Source organism: Arvicola amphibius, chromosome 3 (genome assembly GCF_903992535.2).
Source record: "Arvicola amphibius chromosome 3, mArvAmp1.2, whole genome shotgun sequence".
Classification (NCBI taxonomy): Eukaryota; Metazoa; Chordata; class Mammalia; order Rodentia; family Cricetidae; genus Arvicola; species Arvicola amphibius.
The window spans coordinates 23,736,678-23,751,659 of record NC_052049.1 but is presented as its reverse complement, the minus strand read 5'-3'; the positions used below and the strand labels follow the sequence as shown (position 1 = coordinate 23,751,659).

General features: G+C 44.8%; 1 protein-coding gene across 12 annotated transcripts in view; it reads left to right on the top strand.

Moving 5' to 3' along the window:
* Prlr (prolactin receptor) overlaps positions 1-14,982 on the top strand; it is a 168,538-nt gene that overhangs the window by 39,467 nt on the left and 114,089 nt on the right. For 3 of the 12 annotated variants that reach the window (XM_038323108.1, XM_038323106.1, XM_038323107.1), the window contains exon 1: positions 6,591-6,717. The exons of 4 other annotated variants lie outside the window; for them this stretch is intronic. The gene's annotated coding sequence lies outside the window, so the exon portion shown is untranslated. Of the gene's footprint in view, positions 1-230; positions 362-6,516; positions 6,718-14,982 lie in introns of those variants that run through there. 5 more of the 12 variants (XM_038323099.1, XM_038323098.1, XM_038323104.1 and 2 more) reach the window with 5 other exon arrangements.

Here is a 14,982-nt window from a genome sequence, read left to right as displayed (position 1 = left end):
GTCTTTCCTCTCTCCTCTACTGCCAAACGCAGCAGACACATGCGAGCAAGCTTTCATTGAACCACAAGCTCAAGTCCAGGGAACTCTGCGAAACAAAAAGTTTCCTCCTGGTTTTCGTTAAGGGATTGTTCTGTGTTCACTGTCCTCATAAGTGAGGGCTGATAACAATCCTCCCTACCTCAGTATGCAAGTCAATCATTAACAACCGGGTTGCAAGGATAAAACACTACGCTACAATTCTCCTTCCTTGGTGTGGGAAGCGCCGAGGTTAGGGGCACTTGCCCGTAAGCCTCTTAACCAATACGTATCAGGCAACAATGAAGCATGTAAGGGGGAGTGACAGAACAGAAGAGGATCACAGGTAAGGAACAGGGTTGGGGGGGCGTCGTTTTCTATACCTCTATCCATTCTCATTCTTTTTTCTCACCTTTCCAGTCGGAGGGGGCGGGCTAGGTGTGAAGAGGGGCAAGGTGTGACTAGAGCATCCATGGTGGGAAAGGGCGTCTATGGACTGATCTGTGTTTTAAAAAGAGATGGGTACTATAGCCACTTGTTAACTTAATGACACCAACAAGCCAAGATGCATCTAACTGCTTCAAGACTCCGAGTTCCAGAGGGAAAATGTATGTCAGGCGCAAGAGCAAAGATCAGGGCAGCAGCACGCTGGTCATGTGACAGCCCAGTCCTTAGGGAAGGCAAAGATGGATTCGTGTGGGCTGGGGAACACCTCCTCCAGATTTTACTTAAAGGAAAGAAAAGTAAAATGTTATTCGAAAAGAGCTGCTGCAAACTGCCCAAGGGAAGTCTGGGTGAGTTACACTTCTCTCTCTCTCTCTCTCTCTCTCTCTCTCTCTCTCTCTCTCTCTCTCTCTCTCTCAACAGATTTGGGGTTCTTTTCAATAGTTTTTTTTTTAAAAAAAAGTTTTGTCTTTTTTAGAAAGCTTCCGTATACCGACTCCCCTTTGCCCCACAGTTTTTCTGTTATTAGCATCTGGCCCTGTGTGGCACAGTTACGATGGTGAGCCGACAATCACATACCACCATTAACGTTATTTACTTTGGGGCTGATCATTTGTTTCAGACATTTATAGGTTTAAACAAATGCGTAGTGACGCACCATTGCCCTGTACAAAATAGTTTTATAGTCCTGAAAGTCCCATCTTTCACCTTGTCCTTTTTCCATGTCCCCCTCCCGAACCCCTAACAACCACTGATCATTCACCCTTCACCCTGACTCCACAGCTTTACCTTATCTACAATGTCACGTGGTTGGAATTCAGCAGAATGTGGTCTTTTCAGACCGCTTTCTTTGACTCAGTAAAATGCTTTTAAGTTTTCTGGGTCTTTCTGTGGCTAAATGGTGCATCCCTCTTTAACAATGAGTAGCAGACCATTGCATGGATCAACTACATCAAATGTATCTGTTTGGGCAAATGTTTTAGCATGGTAAAAGGTAGAAACATGAAAAGGGTAAATTAGAGAGAAAGTAGCAGGAATATAGGCATATGGAAGGAAGAAAAACAGAGACTTCGGAAAGGAGCAAATCAAGCTAGAGAGATGAGCATAGATGAGTAAGCGGAATAACGAGGACTCTGGTTCTCGTGGCCGATGGTAGTGAGTGGAGCCAGCTCCTCAATATTTCTGCCAGCTCTTGTCTAGTCTTACAGAGAAGGAACCATGTTACCATCAATCTGAGAGCCCAGGACATCATAGGCACCCCATAATATTTACTTAACCGACTGAACCTCCAAGGCTTTTTTTATTATTATTATTATTATTGCTAAAAACGAAGATTCTCCCAGATACCAGCTCAAGGGCTCAGCAGCCATAAGCAAGCCATCTCAGGCAAGGTGAAGCTGCTTGGTCAGATGGGCCTTTGCATGCCCTGTGACAAGAAGATACTCTCTTGCTAGCTTTTGACCTTGGCTTATAAAATTCATAAATATAACCAAAGAACTCATGTTTCAGTCTAATCACAAGGCAGCAGAAATACAACCCAAACAACTGCCATGATACTAGGGAAAAAAATGGCAATGAAAGGAGGATGAGCCGGCTGTGTGATTCAAGTGTTTGCTGCATCCGAGAGGAGAGAACAGGCAGGCCACAATATCAGTAGCCCACATACAATGATGTAGGACTGCACCCCACTGTATTCTCGGGGAGAGAGCAGCCAGGCAACAATATCAGTAGCCCACGTGTAGTGACATAGGACTGCACTCCAACGTATTCTAGGGGAGAGAACATCCAGGCAACAGTATCAATAGCCCACATGTAGCGACTGACGTAGGACAGCATGCCACTGTATTCGAGAGGAGAGAACAGCCAGGCAAGAATATCAGTAGCCCACATACAATGATGCAGGACACCACTCCACTGTATTCAAGAGAACAGGCGGGCAACAATATCAGTAGCCCACATGCAATGATGCAGGACTACACTCCAGTCTGAGGGATTGATGCTTACAATATGGTATGGTGGGTAACTCTCCAGGGAAATGGATGAGTCAGCTGGGACTTGCAGGTCCCATAGACACCCACAAGTGACAATTTGTTGACTCAGTGCTGCCACAATGCAAAAGAGCTTATCACTCAGACCAGTGTGTTGGTTAAAAATCATCGATTGCTTAAAATTAGGTTCTCTGCCAGAGCATTGGTATTCATTGATATTCACATTCATTTCCTACTAGGTGATGAAATTGGGGAATGGGCCAAGTAAGAAAGTCGAACATCTTGCTCTTGGAGTATCTATATTCCCTGCACACTTGACTTACACAGCATAGGCTAGAGAACACTTGAGAATTTTCTACCCAGGAGACTGAATGAATCTGAGAGCTTCTTTGCCCAAAGGTTGTTCTGTAGAGTGGAGCTCATTTATGGACTTACAGCTTGTTTTTTGTGTCCATTTATGCCTGCATAACAACAGGGCTTGACTGTCACTGTAGACAGTTAATAACGGATGGTGGGATTGGCAGCATTGGAGTAGGAAAGGAGTAGGCAATGAGTAGCTAGCTCTCTATACCACTCAAAGATTCTAACTGGGGATCCTCAAAGGAGGAGGCCATGTCCATGGATGGGAAGGGGACCCTACACTGATTCTGAGTGCCCACCTGCTGACCTAGAGATCTTCAAACCATAGGGTAGTAGAAGCAGCCCAAGCAGCTTCCATGTAACCAGAAATGAGCAGCGGAGAATCAGACTCAGATTCCAGTATAGCATCAGCATGGGAGCAGCTGCTTCCCCTACCGCATCAGCCTCCAACCATTTCAGCTGTGGCTGGCTACTCTGTAGAGCATATCCTGTACATGGGGTTTTGAGAAAGGGGCAGAGCCTCCTCCCTTGAGTTTTCAGTCCCTAGACTGGGCTGCAGCTCAGCGATAAGGCAAAGCACTGTGCTGGTCTCCAGAACCTGGGCAAAGTCTATACCTCCAATGATTTTTAATTCTGTGAGAAACATGCATCTGTATCACGAGACACTGTTTTCAAAGTGCTAATGAAACAGAACAGCCACTTTATTTTCTTGCTCATTTGCATTGACTTTTACATCTAGGAAGGAATAGTTATGAAAATTTAGAGGCCAAGTTCAGCATTTGGTAGTAGCAGGGAAGAAGAGAAGGCAGAGTTCTGTGTCCTGGGAATGTGACTTATTTACCACCTGAATTCTCTCCTTAGCCTTCTAGTTTACACTTTCTCCATGACTTTTCAGAACCGTTCCTAGACTTAGCTCCTTTGATCCTACTCTAAGCCCTCCTTTCCAATCCACTTGTAATTACTCAGCCCCATAGACACTGGACCCCATTTATGTATCTTCCTATATCGAAAGGAAAAACTACAGCGTAGGGCTCAGGGTTTCTTATGGAAGGCAGACGGGATGAGAGGAGGAGCGCACAATGCCGAGAATGACAAGAGATGGACACTCTCTTTTCAACTCATTTTTAGGGGCATTAAAGCACAGGCCCTCAGATGGGAAGCAATACAATGCCCTCATTGTGCATGAAGTTAAACTATGGGCCATTTGATCATCCATATGTTCTCTCCGCATACGTTAATCAAACACCAATTATATAACAGGATAGTTCTTGGAATCACAAAGGTGGATGAAATAGTCCTTGTCTCCCAAAAGCTAGTGGGGGAGACTGCCCATAAGCCAATAATGGTGGCAAAAAAAAAAAAAAAAAAAAAAAAAAAAAAGTGATGGACTGGGACTACATCACAAAAAAGAGGGATGAGTTCTGCTCAAGAGGTCCTGGGACCAAACTGTGATAAATGATGGAGCTTCTCAGGACCAAAATGAAAGATGAAGCTAAGAGAAGAGTGTCTGTGGGTAGCATGATCATGGCAAGAGATCATGGTAAGCCCCAGAGAACAAAGCCATTGGGAAAATGGGAGTAGCAGGAAGACTACAGTTTGAGCAATGGAGCATGCGATGTTTGGCCTGGGGAGAAGTGGAGCCTGAACAGAAAGGCATGGCCAGCCCTCCGGATAGATGTAGGCCATGCAAGAAGAATTAGCCTAAGGAAAACCATCAGAGCATTGAAGATAGGAAAGATGCGTAGGGAGGTTTGCATTCACAGAAGGAAAGATCTGGCCGGAATATGGAGAATAGTTCAAAATGGACAAGAGGGGAAATGTAGAAAATACGTGGGAGGCTGTTGAAAAGAAGCAGCTTGGAAGCAGTGTTCCTAGGAAGAAATCTCTCTGTCTATGCCTGTCACCACAGGGCTCCTGATGAAGGGTGAGAAAGACTCTTTAGAAAGAGGTCATTAATCACATCATGTTTGTGGTATCAGTGACTCCCATGGCTTTGTTTTACAGTGATCTTTATGTAACATGACTATAATGTAAATATTCCTTCCAGACAAGGGTTAGCCTCTCTCAGCATCTGTCGATCGTTAGGTTCAGGGACATAGTTACCTAGCATTTCCTCGCTGCCTCTTCTAAGGTAAATTTTTCTCTCTGATTACGAGTCGACACACAATTACCTTGATGCTTGTTCTAGCACAGGAGATGGGAATAACTGCCAAGGAAATCTCATGAACCACAAAGGGATTTATGTATTTATCTTTTACACTGGCTTTGTCAATTAAGCTACCTTTCATAGTGATTTGATTGTTCAGGCCAAAGTAGAATTAGTTTAAATGCTGTCCTGCAGAAGGAAGATTTTAGAGAAAATTCCTTGATACTTGCTAGCGTGTGACATCAGGGAACCACTCAATTGCTGTGACTCCATCTCCGCGTACAAAGTAGGGTTATCTCTGCTAGTTTTCTGGGGGCTGCGATAGTGAAGTATAACAAACCAAGGGATCTGAAATGACAAAAATGCATTGCAGTTGGGAGACAAGAAAACAGAAACCAAGGGTTGGTTTCAAAAGGCGAAAGGGTTGGTTTTCTTCTGGGGTCTGTGAGGGAAAAATCTGTTCCATGTATTTCTCTTCACATCTGGGGGTAATCTGTGGCAGTCCTTGGCCTCTAGAAGAATCATGCTTAAATGACTCTCTCTCTATGACTCTCTCTCTCTCTCTCTCTCTCTCTCTCCTCTCTCTCTCTCTCTCTCTCTCTCTCTCTCTCTCTCTCTCTCATCTGTATCTGTAAAATCCTGTATTTCTGGATCTAGCTATCCCATTTAAACAAGTTAGATTGAAGTAGAGCCCATCACAAGGGCCTCCCCTTAGCTGATTCCATCTGTCGTGACTTTATTTCCACATGAGGTCCAATTCTGAGATGCCAGGCATTTAGATTTCAACATAGGAATCTCTTGTACATTTAGAGGTACCATTTAATCCAGATACCACCTAATAAGAATTTCAAAGTTAAATGAGTTATCTTCTATAAAGGACTTGAAACAGTGTCCCACATTTAGGTCTCAGCAAGTGTTAGTCAAAAAGGTCCCAGGTTAGGGGAATATGTTGAGATACAACTGGTTTTCAGCTATCACTGAGAGTTTGTGATCTGAGTGAACTGGGTCGGAGCCTATGTAACATGAAGAGTGTTGAAATGCTAGTCCTGGCTAAATGGTAGAGAGCAAGATGGGGTGTATTACAATAAGGTCTGCCTTTTCTTCCCTTTTCTCTAATTGTGTGTTCTGTAATTAGCTCCCAGGGAGAGAAAAACAACCACCATTTCTTTAGAGGGGACAAATGAAGGAACTGTGTCCTCCTGAGGGACTCAGAAAAGCAAGCTTCTCAGCATTTGAGGCCTGTCCATCTCAGCCAGGCTAGGGCCACCATACTGAGTCTTAGATAGGTCATTAAAGTCTGTCCTGGATATGATGAACCCAGGGTGCCCTAGGGGAGTAGCTGACGTGAATGAAAGTGTTTGCTTACCTCAGATCACATCAAAATCAGCCTTTGTAAAAATAAACAAGGTGTGTTGATTTTTTGTGGAGATGGTCAAACAAATCAGGTGGGCCAAAATGAGTTCTAGGAATAAGGGATATCGGAGGACAAACTGTCGAAGATAGCAAGAGCTGGACCTGGGCAGTTTTGTGGCACTACCCCTGGCAGCTATTTGTGGCTTCTCCAAAAGACTGCAGTGCCAAGAAAATAATGAGAACACTTGCCTGGCAAATGGTGAAATCTGACACAAGAGGTCAAAGTCAAACTGAGCCGAATTCTGGGGACACAGAAAAGAGTAATCTTCCAGAGAGGAGGTCTCATGGAGCTGACTAGTCACTGACGGCTCATTTCAGAAGTCTGGACTCTGATCCCCAAGGTCTCTCAAGGTATGGAGTTCCCTTCCTTGGAATCCCCCTGTCTACTTTCGATGGTGCTCAGGGGGACTTCGGATTTGAGCTGAGAAACACTGGTCCAGGAGGCAAGAATGCGCTCATTCTGTTGTTCCAAAGCAGTAGGTCAAGTAGCTAAACTTTCCTGGGCTCAATTCTTATATTTCTTCATTAACTGGGAGGCTTGGAGTCCTGGAATTCGTGGACTTTTCTGGTTGAAATGATTCTTAGAAATCCAGCTAGGTTTTGTGGATGAAGGAACTAATGTAGAATTGAGAGATTTGGCTGGAGTCATGAAACTGATGAAGCGTATTTGAGTATCTTCATTCTCACCCAGAACCCATTCTGCGAAGGTCCTTGGTGTCAGAAGCCTACATTTGTTCCTCCTTCCATCCTCTGAAGTACATATCCTTATGCCTGTTTCAGACAGTACAAGTCAGTTTCCCCCGCAACCTTTAGCTGCTGGGTGAAAAGCCAGAGGCCTCCCTTTACCCTCACGCAATCCTGGTCACACACCTCCAGGGGCTCTCCCTTTCTAGCTGGCACCAACCCGAGTCGAAGCAAGAATCTCACTCTGGAGAGGGAGCAGGTTCATCAGAGGTACAAACAGACAGGCAAGAATACTTACTCCAAGCAACATTCAGTTCCCAATGGAAACTCTTCTCTGATTGTTAAGCAATAGGGTTTTATGATCAGATGCCAGAAATTGTTTAACTGAAGGTGGAATAGAATGCAGAGATGCCCCCAGCACAGGATGGGTGGTAACTAGCTGGATGCTCTCCAGCGATAGGCTTCTCCTGGCTCTGTCATCCTTCTCCTTCCATCCCCGTCTCACCTTTGCTTTAGAGAACCAGGTGCGTCAAAGCCCAGGAGCCCTGAGCAGCATCAGCACCTCCCAGAATCTGATAGAAAAGTTGCCTCCTCTGGGTAAGATGAGGCTTCAGCAAGTTTATGGGTGCCTCCTCTCTGGGTGACTGAGTTTCACTGTTCAGGGTGGATCTGGATTTTCCATTCCAGGTGTCATTAGCATGTTCTTGTTTACTTTAAGGATAAGGTATTGGTCCTTGTTTTGTTTGTTTGTTTTCTTGAGACAAGGTCTCCCACTGAACCTGGACTAATTCAGCCAGACTACCTATTCAACAAGCCCCAGGCATCCTCCCCAACCCCCCAGGCACAGGATAGAAAGCCTGTGCCTGGGTTTACAGCGGATGCTGCTGATCTGAATGCAAACCTCAGGCTTGTGCACCAGGCGCTCGACTGAGCCATCTCCCCAACTTTTAATTATTTTATTCATTTAAATGTCACCCAAGTGTCAATTTGATATGTAACATGTAATATGAATGTAATATGAATGAGATATTTGCCATTCCTTTTCTGACACTAAGCCTTTGAAAGCCAGGATCAGTTTCACACTCCAGGGCCCTTCAATAACACCAGATATATATCAAATGGAGTCTATTGCCATCCAGGACAGCACACTGTTAAAGGCATATGCGCTTTGAGCTCTGTGGTGTCTAGGGTACCTTTCAACCCAGATATTTGATGTATCAGAGAGCCGTGACATGGTTGGAAACACTCATTTTATTTCAGGGATTCTGGAGAGAAATGAGCAACAAAATAGAGATAGTTCTCAGCCACCCATCTTTCTCCATAACCGTCCATGGACTGGTCTCGGGCAGATCTGGGACTGCTCTGATCGCTTGACCTGCCTAAAATGCTGATTCTCGGCCATGGCCATGTAAGACACCTGCCTCCTGAAGGCAGAGCTCCAGAGTTAATTATTAACTAACAAATCCACACTGCACCACAGTGAGGTGTGATTGTAAGGCCACTAGAAGAGCATATCCAAGAGGACTTTGTCCCGCTCGCTCCTTCCCCAGAGTCCAGAACAGTATACACGCAAAAAGTGGGGACAGTATTTTTATTAGAAGAACTCCAAGCTACCAATCCTGGAGATGCCATTTGAAAGCTTACCCCCCCCCCCCCACTAGGGAAGTGAGTGTTCCTATTTGACCCTCAACCAGACATGTATTTGGGGAGAATAAAATCACACTACCTGAGCGGAAACAAAGAGCCTGCCATTACCTCTTGTCGGCTTATTTAAATTTAAAGATAGTTTCATCCATTGCATGCAGCAACTGTCATGGGGGGCAGACTTTCAATTGACTTGATTTGCTTGTCACATAGACCCAAAGGAGTGAAACTCAAACACCCTAGATTTTAGAGCGGAGGGGATGTGGGGATTTTGTTCCATGCCACAGTATATGTACGAGGCCTTTGAAGTGAGAAGGGTTGAGCCTAGAGATTAAAACTAACAACTGGCAGCTCGGACTGCTTCCTACCCGGCGAGCGCTGAGTGCCCAAAACTCGCTGCTCCAGAGCCTCTCTAGGAGTTCCTGGAAATTTTGTTGATGTGAAACAAAACCTTTCCTGATGATGTAATGTGACTTTGGCACAAGTCACATCAAAATATCATCATACTAAACTAGGAAGAGTTTCATTTGGTGAGCATTTACCATCTGTGCGGCCCTGGCAAACTCAGCGGCTACTCTATTTCCACAAATCCAAAGTCATATGACTGGCCTGGGGGTAAGGGCACTTGCCTTCCTAGGAAGATTGTGTAAGCATAGTCAAAGTGCTTAGACCTCTATTGCACCATCTCCCAACAACATGGGTGAGTTTTGCCTTTGGTCGGGTAGCATCATGGCTTGAAGACCCAGGCAGATGCAATATCTGAGTGTCTATATAATGTGATAGGTACCAGGATGGTGCCAAATCTGACCATGTTAGTTGTCAGGGTTGTTTGTTTGGTTTTACCCTCTAACTTGAAACAAATGCTCTTCTGGAGGAGAAACTTGATTATCTGATAAGCCAACCTTTATCAGGAAGTCTATATCTTCACCAGCATTTAAAAGATCAAAGTCTCATAAGCAAGGGCCCATATACATACAAAGGCCAAGTTTCTGAAGCCTTAGGACTCTGCCCATATATACAGATGGTGATTTGTCATGTAGACTTAAACATTCTAGAGTTACTTTTATATTACAAATAATACTGAATTCAGGTCATTTGGAGACTGCCATCTTTCAGTTAGGAAAAACACATTGAAAATTCTTCAGTTCAAAGTAAATGACTAAACAAAAGAAGCTAAGGAAATTCTTCAAAACCTATGTTTCTTGCTGTTTGTGGACACTAACCACTCCATAGCCCCGAGGCTGCAATACTCAGTTCAGTACTAAAGCTAAGGCAAAGTTATTGTATGTTAATGTGCATATCAGTGGCCAACCCTGGGAGAACTAATCCACTTACTCTCTATGGATTTTCCTCCAGTAAGAACTAAGAGGGAGTAGGAGCACACCTGGGTCCCAGAGATTCTATTGGAGCTCCTTGAACTTGGTTACAATAAATGAAGAAAATATGATGATATCCTCTAGAGGGAGACCTGGTCATAGGAGGCATGCTGTGGGCCAGTAAGTTGAACAGAACTGAAGCTTCAGGTCAGAATCTATTAGGAGCATTTCACTGGGGTCTGCAATGGACCTCTAACAAGGCACATTTGACAACTCAGGGTGTGTCCAGTGGAGGCACATTGAGGAGCCTGGAGACTGTGAGAATCGGGATATGTTTTCCCAGAGACATTAGATGCCTATCTCTTCTGTAAAGGTCAGTTCTATATACCAGTGTCTTCTTTGTCCCAAATAATAAAAGTAATAGCAAGGAGATGACTCAGCGGATAAAGGCACAAGACTGCTTTGTATCGCTGGGCCCCACATAGGAGAAGGAAAGAACTGCCTGATGTGAGTTATTCTCTTCCTTCTACATGTATCGTGCATGCTGTCACACACACACACACACACACGCACACGCACATGCACACGCGCACACACACACATGCACACGCGCGCACACACACACACACACACACACACACACACACACGCACACATGAATAAACAAATAATTGCAAAGAAAATAAGTAGAAGCAGTGAGCAGAGACTAAATCCTGGGCCCCTTAATGCTGCCTGCTCTCTGCAGTGCTGCCTTTCCTGGCTCATGATGAGGAACAGGGACCAGCAGCCGCAGAGTTGGTAAGGGACTAACGAACCTGTTAGAATGATGCTAAAGGGACCCCTCTGCAGATGAGCAAACAGAGTTGGTTTGCGATCTTGGTGTTCTACAAACATAATTTGTACATAATTTCCTACCTTAGCCACCTCACATATTAAAAATAAGATTTCAAATAAAATCAGACCCCGTGGGCTTTCTCCATCCACGTTAGCATGTCTCTAACCATCCTTGTCCGGCTCCTGTTTAGGCAGTAATGTGAGTGAGGCTTTATGTGAGAGCTTCTGACATCCCCAGGAAGCACAATCTCACAGCAAACTCTCTGGATCTTTCTGCCCTCTCTTCCCTGAGCCTTAGGAGAATCAGTTGTTTTGCAGATTGGAGCTGAGTCCCTCAGTACATTTTGATTGGTTGTGGTTTTCTGTAAGGGTCTTCCTGTCTGTGGCAGTGAAGTTTTTTCCCTGAAGGGTAAGCAATACACTCGTCTGTAAATGCAATGATTGTAGTCAGGAGTGATGGTGGTTTAGCAAAGTGGTGGCTGTAGGTTCTGCTCCAACTAACCCTGGGTAGTTGACTTCACTAACCTTGGGTAGTTGACTTCACTAACCCTGGGTAGTTAGTTGACTTCACTAGCTCTGGGTAGTTGACTTCACTAGCCTCGGTAGCTGACTTCACTAGCCTTAGTAGTTGGCTTCAATAGCCCTGGATAGTTAACTTCACTAGCCCTGGGTAGTTGACTTCACTAGCCCTGGGTAGTTAACTTCACTAGTCCTGGGTAGTTGATGTTGCTCGCCCTGAGTAGTTGACTTCGCTAGCCCTGGGTAGTTAACTTCACTAGCCCTGGGTAGTTGACTTCACTAACCTTGGGTAGTTGACTTCACTAGCCCTGGGTAGATAACTTTGCTAACCCTGGGTAGTTGACTTCACTAGCCCTAGGTAGTTGATATCACTAACCTTGGGTAGTTGACTTCACTAGCCCTGGGTAGTTGACTTTGCTAGCCCTGGGTAGTTGACTTCACTAACCTTGTGTAATTGACTTCACTAGCCCTGGGTAGTTGACTTTGCTAGCCCTGGGTGGTTGACTTCACTAGCCCTGGGTGGTTGACTTCACTAGCCCTACATAGTTGATTTCGCCAACCCTAGGTAGTTGACTTCACTAGCCTGGGTGTTTGACTTCACTAGCCCTGGGTGGTTGACTTCACTAGCCCTAGATAATTGACTTCACCAACCCTGGGTAGGTGACTTCACTAACCCTGGGTAGTTGACTTTACTAGCCCTGGGTAGTTGATTAGGTCGCCAGTACCAAACATAGTTTCCCTCTTGTTCAGTCTGATTAGAGAGCTGTTGGTTACCACCAAGGTATGCTTATCACTATTACACACTTTGGATTAAAATGCCATGCTGGTTGTTGTTATAGTTCATGGGCCTCGTAACTCTAGGCCTGGTGGCTGCCTCCCTCCTTTGGAAGCTTGCATGGTGCCTTCTGATACCATGAAATCTAGTCCTCAAGAAGAAGGTTCTCAGTTCAGTTCCATCTCAGGAGCCTCTGGGCCCTGCATCTGAACTGCACAGTGTCTTCAGCAATAAGAACGTTAGGAAGATATGCTATAAATATGCTATTTGCTAAGCCAATGGGTCACAATAGGCAGAACCATGATGTGGCTAAGAGCATGGGCTGCGGAGGCTAAGGCCAAAGGGTTCATACCCACATCTTCTCTTATCGGGATCTAAGAATGAGCAGCAGTTACATAATTTCCTTATGATGTTGCCTTTGTGTGGAGATAGAAGTGATAGTGTTTGCCTCTGCTGTTATCACTAGTTTTCAATCAGATAGCAAGCCTGTAACTATTCCCGACACACATGAACACTCAAGAAGTTTTGGCGATAACGCTTATAGAAGGAAAAGCAACTTCCATTTCTTAAGACAAAGAGAGAATTTAAAAGGCACCAACTTACAATGTAGACAGTATGTTTCTTTTGCATTGGTATCTAACGAAAAGGAAAACTTAAATGCGGCTGTATTTTGTGATAATTAGGATACAGTTCCACAATGCTAAGCCCTGTTGGTCTAGTGAATGACAGCGATTCCTGTGGCATAAAGGAAACTAAATCAAGTTCAGTGTAATGTTTCTGGCCACGAAGCTCAGAAAGTAAAATCTCTGGAATTCCTACTGTTCAGTGTGGCTGTCATGACTTCTTCCCCAAGAGAAACAAACTCCAAGGCCCTGTGCAGAGGCCCTGCTGCACCAGTGTCCACAGTAACAGCTGTTTGATGGCTTCATTAGGCCTTATCCTAAGCTTTTTTTTGTCACATCACAAGGCATACCTACGTGACCAGGAGGAGGAGGAGGGAGAGAAAAAGATAGAGACAGGACCTAGCGTCTCTTCTTGGTTGCTGTTTGTTTATGCTGAGGCTGGGGATCTCTGAGCCATTTACTCCTCCTTTGGTTCTTTGGATTACCCTAGCTCTGGATTCTATGCCACTGGCAGCTAATGAGAGGAAAGCGAGAAAGAACAGCTATGTCCCTCTCAAGGAGCATTTGGTGGCTCTTGGGAGCCTTCCTGTTCCTTTACTCCTTTATCTGAATGAATTGGATCACAGGGAGAACGGCTGCTGCCTCCTGCTGTCAGGTAAAGTGTTTTCCATTCCTAGGAGTGACACCCGTTCGTTTCTGTGTGAAATACTGAAATATGGCAGTGTCTTCCCAACATTAAAGCCACCAAATGCATGTGGCAGAACAAGCTTATTTTTCATGTCCTCGGTCGATGCAGTGACACGGCAGATGGCTCCAGTTAGTCTCTTTGGAAACAGAATGATGCCAAGAATGAGCAGTTGAGCTGATTTCTTTCATTTGGGACGGTCTGTAAAACTAACATTATTTTTAAATGCTATGAATTACATGCTTCCTTGGTGCTCCAGGGTAGGGTTCAACATGAGGTAAATACGTGCTAATCATCTACATATACCCGAGGAAGTCCTGAGTGAATTTGTAAAGAGGGGATGATGCCCTGAATGAATGTGTTTTGTTGACAAAGGCACAGCCGTGTCAAGGAACAACGCCTCAGACCCATGGGAAATTGACCTTCTCACAAAGGTCAGGCTCCGAACAGGCAGAGCCTTCCTCTAGTTGGAGTAGGGTTATTGACAGTGTGTGCAAGTAAGAGTGTTTACTAAGGATTCACTAGTATGTGTAAAGACTGGCAACTGCAACTTCCTCTTCCCAGGGGTGTTTACAACCTGAGATAGCAACTTATTGAGACTAGCTAGCCCCTCCTCCTGTCTTGGACATAACAGAGGGGCTTAGATTCAGGGCTGTTTTCAGTAGCCGGTCCTCCTTCCAAACAAGTAGAGGCCACTGGGCACCAGTTCTTCCGTGCAGGTGTCTGTATCTGTCCTTTCTTTAGTCCCTCACTTCTCGGTCAGGCCAAATCCAAAGCTGCACATGGAACACAGACCACACCTGTAACCTAGCACTCGACCATCTGGCATACGGAGTCCAATCTTCAAGGTCTGAGGGGAGAGAAACTATGGGCTGCCATCTACCAGTGTGAGCTGGAGGGTGTTCTTGGTGATTGCCCTTGCGCGCCCTTTTTTCCTGTGTACTTTCCTTCTCTTATTGCTTATGGCACTAGTAATTAAACCCCTCTGAATAGAAATCTGTGTGCTCTCCAGAGCATTGTCCAACTTACTTTGCAGAGAAAGAGACTATTTCTGTTGACAGTACTACCTGGCTTGAAAAAGGCCAGTTACCGCTGGCCTCGGTTTCTCTAGATCAACCATTCTAAGCAGTTGCTTATCTGATCACCTACAGTAACAGTAGCTGTGGCCAGAAAAATATTCTTCACAGAAGATTCACTTGTCTGAAATGTTCTGTATACTAATCTATCTAGAACCCTTGACTGAGCCCATGGACTCACTCTAAAAAGAGCTTTGGAATCTAGTCCCATTCATCACTTAGAAAAGAATTCCAGGATCAAAATTATTTCACCCTCTTTTTCTTTGTCTCTTCTTTCCTCTGTCTTTATGAAGATTTACTCTTAATCCATAAATGAGTTCTGAGACTTGGAGAATTGGGTGGGTTAAACCCAGTGCCCTTAAGAATATTAGGGGTTTGGGACGCACTTATAAATGTAACCGTCTGGATGACAGCATCTCCCGAGAAATGTTTCTGAACTTATTCTGCATTAAGTGACTTA